Source organism: Sander vitreus, chromosome 21 (genome assembly GCF_031162955.1).
Source record: "Sander vitreus isolate 19-12246 chromosome 21, sanVit1, whole genome shotgun sequence".
In the NCBI taxonomy this organism is placed as follows: Eukaryota; Metazoa; Chordata; class Actinopteri; order Perciformes; family Percidae; genus Sander; species Sander vitreus.
Window position 1 is genome coordinate 5,486,268 of NC_135875.1, and position 11,708 is coordinate 5,497,975.

Here is an 11,708-nt window from a genome sequence, read left to right on the forward strand (position 1 = left end):
TAGTTGGTACTGTAGCTGGCAGGATAACTGTCACACGCTAGCCAGCAACAATAGCTCTCCGACCTTTCTATTTTCCCTGGCATTTTGTTCTCATGATTGCACATTATGTCATTCAATAAAGTCTTTTATTTAGGACAGGGAAAAGTTTTCAGAGCCAACAAGCTTGCTAACAGACAGTTAGCAAACTAGCTTGGTCACTAACAGGAATTAACTATACCATAGACTCCTTTCTCTTATAATGATTTACTTCGCCCCCGCAAGCAAATCCCCCAACCAGACCGGGTCTTAAGGCCGTTGATATTCTATTTTTTTCATATTGTCAAAAATTCACCCCCAAATAAAGACCAAAACTACAGTAATAGGAGTGTAACTGCACACAAAATTCATCACGTACCACGATTTTGGGGTTATTTTTGGTACAACGGAGAAAAAAAAAATCATTTATTTAGAAAAATATAAAACACACAAGTGGCTCATTGGCCGTAATTAATGCTAACAGTTAAGGCCATTGAAACAAAAGGGCACTAAAATACTGGAATATTGTCAATAAGAAAAAATAAATAACACAAATGTCATCATAAGACTCTGACCTGTTGATAATTCTTGTCCTGGGCCGCAACTTTTGCTCGTTTATACCGTTCTCTTAATACATCCGTGGTTTATACAGGACAGGCAACACTGACAGAACATTGTAGCGGGGCTCAAGCATTTTGACCTGATGCTTTAATGCTGTATTCTCTACGACTGAGTGTGATATATAGCATTAGTTATTACTTTGGCCTGGTCCAAATCTGCAGTGGAAAGCTTCCAGTCTGTTTTTGTTTCGTTCTGCTAATCAACCCATTCGGGTGATGCCGTCGTAAATTAAATGTTTGAAGTGTTTCCACAGTCAGACCCGTCTTCAGCTGAACAATGTCGGCATACAGTTTGAAACAAATCATTGTCCAATGAGCCTGACTAGTCGAACTAACTGTCGACTAGCATGTTACAGCTGATGCCTGGGTCAGGGACTGAGTTCCTGGCAAATACACTGTTTACTCCAATTTCAGTAACATTTGATAAAAACTACAGTGCCCAGCTGTTTTAGGACATGATGGAGCCTTTCATAAAAATTAAGCTATATATTTGTGACTGTTTTTTTTTTCAAGAATCATGTTCTCAGTAGTAACAAATGGGCTTCTGGCTGAGTGCCACAAACAGGGTGGAGAAGTCAGAAAGCCTTGAGAGACGGACTACAACACTGTAGGTTTTTGGTCTTTTCATGGGATTTGTTGACAAAAAGAAAACTATAGAATAACACCAGCCTTATCCTCTAAGAAACAGTGATGGCAAACTTTTTTCTCAAAGAACAACAAGATCTTTCTTAGTACATTGCTAAATGTTTCACACAATAGTAGTAATGAGTGTGTGTGAGCATTTCTGCTGCCCCTGTGTTTGTAAAACTGTAAGAGTGTTTGCTTAAGAAACTCGGGAGTATGTGAACTCTCACTCAGTCATACACACCATGGATTGCAGATAAATGAGCTGGACATGAGTCACATCTCCCCTCACCCTGCAGACAACCTGTTTCTGTCAGTCTAGCTGTATGTGTGTGTGTGTGTGTGTGTGTGTGTGTGTGTGTGTGTGTGTGTGTGTGTGTGTGTGTGTGTGTGTGAGAGAGAAAGTGGAAGTTTGAAATAACGTAAAACAAAGTAAGATATTGCATATACTGTATGTGCATACGTGTACGTGTTTTGTACACTGTTTATCTGTTGTTATATGTGCATGTTTTCACGCTTCCCAATATATTTGTGCATGAATGTGTGTGACTGTGTGTGTGTGTAAGTGTGTGTGTGTGTGTGTGTGTGTGTGTGTGTGTGTGTGTGTGTGTGTGTGTGTGTGTGTGTGTTTTCATCCGATCCATCTTCGTGACACTGGCAGGATTAGGGCCCTCCATCAGTCTTTTGTGTCTGACAGCATGACCCCCTGTGACCACACGTTCACCTAGGTCTTACTGGACAGTGGGAGCCCCTTATCTCTGCTACTGTCCTGGGGATGAGCCGGGGATGAATATGAGAAGGAGGGATGGGGAAAAAGAGAGCGGGAAAAAGGACAGAGAACCAATGAGGCTTATTTAATTAAATGCAGCATTCTAAGCAAATGTTAATTTCTAAGATTCAGTGAAATCCATCTAAGATCTCTGTAGCCTCATGTTAAGTTAATTCACTCCACATTCGTGTACCCAACAGTGCCACTGAGATAGTATCTGCTGCCAAGATGACAGACAGATAGGAGCCAATAAACAAGACTACTGGTTTAACTCCTGCTGGTGCAGCCAAGAACCAAATCACAGCAACTTCTGCGCAACCATAGGATGCAAAAGTACCACTCAGCTCCTTTACTTGAGTATCAGAAGATATATTATACCACATTAACAGTTAAGGCACAGCATTCAGTATGTTGCTCAGTTAAAGTTAGGGATGTTAATAATTGACCGAGACGCACGCAACACGCAACCACACGTGCCTTTCATTGGAGTAACGTTAGCTTATTAGTGAGCTTTTTAGTTACACCAGCAAGTTTGCTATTTAAGTTCTTTTTTTTTTCTGCAAAGTTCATGGCTCTCACGACCAACTGCTGAACGGCGCTCACAACTGAGAGCTACGTGACACATTTTATCGCTGAGGCCCAGCAAGTTAAATCAGCTTTCTACCAAACAGGGTATGCCAGGCAGACACGCAGCTGACAGCCTCAGAGACTTGGGGACGTGGCTGCACGTGTCCATGACAACGCATTCAACATCGTCACTGTGCGACCGGTGAAAGTATGCAGCAGTCTGCGGAAAACTGAAACAATGTCTGAGCCTCCTGGACAGGTAAGCTGGGACTTTGCTTGTTAATTAACAGTTAATGATCGGTTTGCATCTCTAGTTAAAGTGCATGCAGTAAAATAATAACGCATTAAAGTACTCATTCTGAGAGCAGTTCCTTTCATAGTTTTATAAATGCATAATGCCTCACACTATCAGTGTCTTAATGTTGTAGCTGGTCTAAAAATGCTAGCTAGTTTATACTCGTCATCATTCTCATTGTAGGTTTGGCATGTAAAACCTTACAGGAGCCACAGATTGTATCAATATAAATACAAAACTATCATGTACAGCTTGTAATTATATTGTTCAATGAAATGTGTGATGTTTTTGTGAACCATATTCCTTATTTTCTGCATAAACTGTCTTTTATGAGGTCTACTGAAAAGAAAGAACACTGAGGAATAGCTGGAAGTGGTTATTCATGCCCAACCTGTTTCAATAATAGTTTAAAACACACAAGAGACTGTGTAAACAGCTTCAGGCATGGAGAGATGTGGGTGAAATGGATGGTGTGTACTGTATTCTTTAGTTTGCCAACACTATTACTACTATTAAGTCATTAGCAGTGTTGGCTAGGTGATGGACTGCTGATCTGACAAATGGACTGGATTTTGAGGCTGCTTAGCCAAAAGAGAAAGGTGTACCAGCACTTCTGACTGTGAAAACTGTGTTTACGTCCTCTGCGTGAAAATGTCAGCCATCATGTTGGACACGCCAGCTGACATTGGTGTTAATTGATTAACAAATGGTGGAGATATATATATATATATATATATATATATATATATATATATATATATATATATATATATATATATATATATATATAAATAAACAGCACCAAATAATGAGCATTCTCTGAAGCAATGTAATGCCTGGCCACAACAGTACAGCTCTCAGCATTTTTACCAATGGGTCTGTTGCAAAGACTTGGCTCAGAGATTTATATGAATTCTCTGGATGTCTGACTGACTGACTGGTCCATCATAGCAGCTATTTGTGTTCCAATATTATACCAATAGTAGGAATAATATCTGCAGATTGTGCTTGAAAACGTATTGTCTGCCAATATAAAAGCATTATAAGTGTGTGTGTGTGTGTGTGTGTGAGAAGGTGCAAGGGAGGGGGGGGCACACAGGTGCTAATAATCACATATGATCACATATGATTGGAATCAGGTGTTGGCAACAGTTTCTTGCTATTGTGAGGTAATAGTATAGCTCTCTAAGGCTTTGGCCTCTCATCATCTCCCATTGTAAAGTTATTTACCATTTTTCAGCAGTTTGATTTTCAGAGACTATCCTACAAAGTTAAAGCCAGTTTATAACACAGTATAGCTGTCTGAAATGCTAGGCTTTAGATCAAGTTTAAAAGGACACCAGAGAGAGCATGGAGGTCTAACAAAGGCAATGTTGGTCAGCTGGTCAGTTTAAATAGCTTTTGTCTGTTTAGATGTAAGGCAGTGGTGTTTCTAGGATCACGGCTCTGCTCTTGTGAAGAAGAGTGAACTAAAACATTTATTTTTCCAAGACTAAACTTGCAAAAACTAACTTTGTGGCCACTTTACGGAGTGGGTTTTTAGTGCTTTTCTGCCAGCTGCGGCCGAATACGACACCATGAGAGCGATGAGAGAAAACCAAAACAGTAAAGTTTCAGGCCGTTAAAAGGAAACCACGAGCTAAAAGACACTAAAACGCTCTGTAGATCTGAGAGGAGCTGGAGAGTTTGGTTATAATTCTCTGCGGGTTCATCATTATGAGCAACACCTATCATATAAAAGTAGTCATGCAATCCATTGTTATCATAAAATATTGATTATAGCAGCTGCTATGCAAATTTATTGGGGAGAATCTGATGAAACCAAGCTTAAAGTCCCATGTTGTCTTCAATAGACCCCAAAATTTCTAACCCCACTTTCAGTCCTTTAGGAAAAGGTGTGACACGTACGCCGGTTTTCTTTTAGTAAAAAACAAACTGGTCTTTCACTGATGGATGGATTCCACATCACAAGATATTTATGATTGAAAAAAAGGAAGATACTGTATTCTTTTTTATAGTGAAACTTTTACCTGAGTTAGTGCAAAGTATGAATTAATAGTCCACTCAGATATTAAATTAAAACATTTCTCCTGAGGTTTGTTTATACAATAGCTGGGAAGGTATTCATTTTTTTATGGCAAATGTTTTAAAATGAAACAAACATATGTAAAATACTTGAATTAAGAGTGAACTCTGACAAAATGTGGTGGTTTTAAGATCAAACTGTTCTTCGTGTACACCACTAAATAAGTTAAACTTCTCAATTCTCAGTGAACTGACCCAAAACATGTTGTCTAGTCTCATATTATAGCTTCCATGTTGAGTCATGTTTCAACAATGAAAACAGCTAATCTTTACCTCACTGACACTACACCACAAAAACTAATTTCCCTGCTGCCACAATACTACTGCATACTGTATAATATGAGCAGGGCCAGGCTGGCCATCACTGTGGAAGCCACGCTACTGATTTCATTGGCAACAACATCAGACTTTAGTTCCAGCCACATTCTGACTCAGCTGTGGGCCACAGCATGAGTTAATACTTTGTTCATGGAAAATCAATTGAAGACTGCTCTCTAGTGGTTTTCAGTTGGAACAGCTGATATATGCCCAAACCTTCACTCACTGAAGAGTCAATTCATCTCCTGAAGGACACACTGTCAGACAGTGATTGGATTATAGGCTTTTATAATTCCCATATAAATGTATTTAATATAGAAGCATGTTTTGTTTTTTTTAACCTTAAATCCTGGTTGTTCGTCTTATTCATCAATAAAAAGCCAGTCATCAATCTTTTTCTGAAGGGTAGGGCTTGTGTGCAACAGCTTAGCAGCAGGATGTCACATCACTGCCATGAATAACAATCAGATATATACACTTGCTTCCAATAATGTGCTAATGTGTGTCCAACTGATGTGCTTTTGTACTTCTTTGGCCAGAGACAAATAAATCAATCTGGCTCCAAACAGTAACCTCCCATCCATCATGTTTGAATGCATACCAAACTTCAGGTTATTTTAGAAGGTAAGAAGCTGGCCACAGGGCTGCGTGCTGCTATTGTGGCAAAGCTGCTTTCAGCGGTGATCTTTAAGAGTATTTGCACGCACACACGCAAAAAGCTGCTCTACAGGAAACCAGAATCATCTACCCCAAGCTGTTGGTGATCACCTTGGCTATTTAACAGCATGAAACACAAGATAAATCAAGCTAAATGTATGTGGGGTTCAAGGAATACCCCTGCTTTTGTGGGTGTCAGGAGGCACTGATCGGATATGCTTGTGTGTGTGTGTGTGTGTGTGTGTGTGTGTGTGTGTGTGTGTGTGTGTGTGTGTGTGTGTGTGTGTGTGTGTGTGTGTGTGTGTGTGTGTGTGTGTGTGTGTGTGTGTGTGTATGTGTTGCTGTGAGGACAGTAGCACTATTGCGTATTCATGGATTACTCTCCTTCCTGTCTGCCTCATCTTGTTTCCAAGCAGCGCAGGGCTGGACTTCCTGCTTTGGGAGCTGGGGCTCTTTGAAGAGGCCTACTGAGCGCGCTCCCTGGAGGGTTGTCAGGATCAGCCTTGGTCAACAAACACCTCTAAAGGGAGCAAACTCACTGGGCCAAACATTTCCTCAATCGCTGAACAGACTCTTTGGAGTTTACACTCCCAAGGCACAAGGGCACCAACTCCCTAATGCTCAATGTAGAGAGTTCCAGCTGTGCAGAGGAATGGAGCTGTTCACACGCAAGGAAGATGACAGCAAGAACACATGTGCGCACATACTACCTAAAGCATAGACTTTAAGCATGTAAAATACCCTTTTCATACATCTATGCAAGAACACACACACAAAAGAACCGCACTCTCACGTGTAGGTAAAACAAATCTGCATACATAAACACAACAAAAGGGAAGGGAACATCCCTTTAATTTACAGCAAGGCACACATGCACAATTTCCCTGCACTTCCCTTTAGCTGCAGTGATGTATTTCACCAACGATGTGATGTGTTTACATTTTTTTTAATCTTTCCTCAGTTATTCCTTCAAAGGGAGGTAGGCAGGAGGATGTACGGTCTGAACTGCAGCATCCTGTTTGCCTTTTTAAGGCATTTTTGTTTGTGTGTACAGTGTTATATATTGATGTGTGTATATACTGCACACATCTATATACTGCGTGTGTATGATTGATGCTGCAGGTTGAATGCTGTACCTGGGCAGGTATTTGTGTCCATATGGCTGGGTCTCTGGGTATTATGTTTGTATATGTTCCCTGGAAGAAAGGCGACAATATATAACTGAAGCACATGAAAACAAATGAACGAAGGACACACAACAGCGGTCCGGATTCAAACCAGCAACATACTGTAGCGATTACACTGTCAGCATCTTAAACCCCTGGGCCTGATGCCTGGCACAAATATATTTTATACACTACAGAACTATGAATTTTTGAGTTTCATGCTCTTTGCAGTAGTTCACAGCAGACCTTTCCTGATTACCACCTTAAAAGTCATTTTTTTTGGCAACATAATCCATTTGAATACACAGATTCAGTGATATTATTGGTAACTGTGTCTTCAAAATGTATATAATATGCAATTAAAAAATAATCACTTTGAAATGAATTTGCAAATTTGCATCCTTTTTAAATTATGTTCAAAAGAATGTCAAATGATATGACTTTTATTAAACTGCTTCTAACTGGGATTGTTTTAACAGATCTGACAAGGCCATCTCAGAGCAAAGAACTAAATGTGATCCTTTTACATGTAATCTGTAGTAGTTATAGTCATGAACAAGGTACAAAATTAGCACCATTCAGTCAAATGCTGGTGAAATATGCAAGTGGCTGGTAGATTGTCTTCACTCACCAGCCAAAAAAGCAATTGTAATCGATTGAGTGGCTGATCAAATTTGAAAGTTTACTAGCCATTTGGCTGGTGGACAAAAATAATAATTGTGCACCCTGGTCATAAACATTACTAAACATAAGTATCTTCGATTACACCTTCACCATATAGGACAAAAAGGCCTGAAGTCAAACTCCAATCCACAAAAGCAGGAAAGGTAAAAAAACACCTTGATTTTGTGAGCTATGAGATGTATTTAAGTACTGAATTATAGGCCGGATCACTGCAGTGGAAATAATAAGAGCAGCATATTTAGCTGAGACAAGCCAAAGCATGTTATGGATTGCCACTGACATTATCCACTCTATAATGACAATGTGCAAGCGCCTAATTTCTTTGGGGTTTCAGTCAGAGTAATGTTAGGGTTAATGCCCCTGTCTGCCCTGTCAAAGCCACAGCAGACGAGGGTATGATAAGACACAAAGTATCTACGATGTGAGATTAATTGCCAGTGACAGCCTCCATTATGATAATTACCCTGTGTGTACATATACAAGTGAAACCCTATAGGGGTTCAGTGTGCGGTCAAGCCAACAGCAGAGTAGGGCATGATATCATGTGTGGTAAAATATGCAGTGCCAGAACAGGCACAAGAAAACAAATGTCTATATTTAGCTGGCTGACGCTTTTACGATGATGGATACTGTACCGAGTGAGTCAGTCCTCAATCAAAAAAGGAGAAAAAGGAAGAAGAGGAGGAAGAAAATAAAAAAGGAAGGGGAGGAAAGAAATTCCAGATGTCAACAGTAAAGTTTGTCCAGCTCCGGTTTGTGGCCACTGGAGCTTTGTGTACCTGCCCCTGCTAAAGCCATTACCTCCGGCTGCTGCGCCGGGGAAGCTGCACAACAAAGCCAGAGAATTCTCGGAAGCCCTTCAATCAAGCTCTCCGACATCATCCACACACTGCTCCCTCTCCCAAGAACACACACATTTGACAGGGTGGAAAGGAGGAGGACGATGAAGGTGTGTGCCCTTATTAGGGTTGGGTACCGTTTGGATTTTTACGATTCCGATGCCAAACCGGTACTTTTAAAACGATTCCGATTCCTAACCGATTCCTAAACCGATAATTTAACAAATAACAGTTACACTATTAATTATTTTCCAGAGGGAAAATATGCCATTTAAAAAGTAGCCTACATTTACAATAGCTTGCTAACGGTAGACCACAGAGAAAGTGTGATATTTTTACGTCCGTTTCGGAGCGTGTGACAAAAAGCTGTCTATCAGCTGTGATTTTAGAGTGCATGTCGGGGGAATAGCGCGGACACGCGCTTCACACCGCGAGCGGGCACGTCAGAACCGAAATGAGGAACCGAAATTTGCGTTCCAATCCAGTCCGAATACTACCGTTTACGTAGGAATCGGTTCCATAGTGGTTCGGTACCCAACCCTAGCCCATATCCTGCCGTATTGTGTAATGTGTGAGCGTGTCCCCACAGTACCTCGTCAGATAACTAGAGTGTGTGTATGTGAGTGGAATGTACTGTACTGTACTGTAGTACAAACTTATGTACTTTACTATTTCATGCAACTTTAACCTCTACTTCACTACATTTATAATGTACCCTTTACTGCACTACACTCTTTTCATAGTTCCGGCTACTAATTTCCTGCAGATAAAGATTTTACATGAAAAACTCATGATGACCTTATACAATACATTATATGGACAAAAGTATGTAGACACCCACACATTACACCCATATGTGATAGTAAGGTCTGGCACTATGCAGGCCAGTCAAGTTCTTCCACAAAAGCTGGCTTTGTCATGTTGAAACAGGAAGGGAACAAACGCAAACTGTTGCCACAAAGTTGGAAGCCCACTTTGTCTAAAATATCAATGGTAAGATGTTAACATTATGATTTCTCCTAACTGGAACTAAGGGGCTGAGCACAAACAATAAAAAACAGCTCCAGACCAAAAGTACACCAACATGTGTGTCCACATATTTTTGGCCATATAGTGTATAATGCAGTATAGACCCAATCGCAATGTTTGTTTAAAATAACTTCCGGGTAGAAAACTAATGGTCCAATACATACAATTTAACGGCGCTCACTTAACAGGGACAAAGAACAACTGGACATACTCTCATCTCATTTATCTAAAATGCATGTTTAATGCTTTCGTATGTTAACACTTTCAGTAACATTAGGGTTGGAGATAGGGTTGGGCTATATGGAGAAAATCAAATATCACAATATTTTTGACCAAATACCTCAATATCGATACCACAACAATATTGTAGTGTTGACTATTGGTGCTTTCACAAAACATTTACACAATGAGATTTTTGATAAATAATCATCAGTAATGTGGATATAATGACTAAGTGGGTAAAGTCAACAGTCTGGTAAGTTCAGAAAATGACATCCCTTTACTGTAATGCAGCCTTTAAAACCAGGAAAAGACAACACTTATGCCATATTATGATATTAAGATATCCAAAATCTAAGATGATATCTAGTCTCACGATATCGATGTAATATTGATATATTGTCCAGCTCTAGTTGGAGATAGGGGTGAACGATATGAGGAAAATATGTGATATACGATACCGTTGTTGAATGTCACGATAACGATATTACTTGATAAATAAACAAATATTAAAGGGTTCCCAGTTCTGCTGCTTTCAGTTTTCTGCTAAAATACAACAGATTGCTTGTTGAATTTAAAACAAATGAAAGGAAATCATTTCTAACTTTTTTTTATTGAACATTTAATTCAATATAAAAGGCACCACTAAAAAAGAATGAAAGTGAATTTACATTGCAGTTTTCTGCTGATATTTTCTTTCAACTAACACAAAACATCCTGAGTGTCTTTTCCGATATGTCGCAGCCTTTCGCGATGTGCGCATTGCGCCAGTTGATATAGCAATGACGGTTAAAAAAAATAAATATATATATATATTGTGCAGCCCTAGTTAGAGACTTAATTTAACTGTTGGGCCACAAAATGACACCACCCAAACTAGCAGTTAGATTTGTTTATCAAAGACGCCAGCAAAGCAACACGGTGCAAAAAATAAGCACAGCAGAAACGTCAGGTCGGACCACAGTGTTTAACTATATATCTTTAAACAGTTATGGCTGAAAATGACAACAGAAGTAAACAAGCTTGCCAATTTTACATATCTCCACAATTCAAATCAACTGCCATTTGTCTAGCAAGTGATTGTTGTGTAAGCGAGATGTCACGGTGATTCAGTCTATATAAGGTAGTTTAATAATTCATCACTTCCAACAGTTAAATGTTTCTTACGTGTTGATACATTAGAACTGGGAGATCATGATATCATTAAAAGTGTTCTGGACAAATGTCTGCAAAATCACAAATAAAATAATCCAATTGATGTTTATGTAATGAACTGTGCTCCGCTGTTATAAATTACATCAGATGGAATCAACACACATGTAAATCAAGAACTTCAATAATTCATGTTGGTGGTTTATAATTAAACATTTCTGAGAATCCTTAATTTTGTAAACCGTATGTTCATATAATCACAATTGAAAAAAACTATATCACTAAGCTCTACACAATTATAATACTGTTATTATTTTACACTCTGAAAAAGGTCATTTTCCATAATAGGTACTTTTACTTTTGATACTTACACTTATACACAGATATATTTAGCAGATAATACTTTTATGTACAGGGGCGTAGCACAAAATTCTGGGCCCTGTAGAAAGGCATTTTGTAGGGGCTCCTCCCCGCATCCACAGCTCTTCATTTTAGCATCTTTTTGGGCCCTCCTCACATGAGGGCCCTGGGTACTCAGTCCCATTTTCCCCCCCAGTCCGACGCCCCTGTTTATGTACAATCTTTACATTAACTTTTTTAGTTTTTAGTTTTAGAGTATTTCTTTACATTGTGGTATTGCTACTTCTACTTCAGAAAAAGGATCTGCAT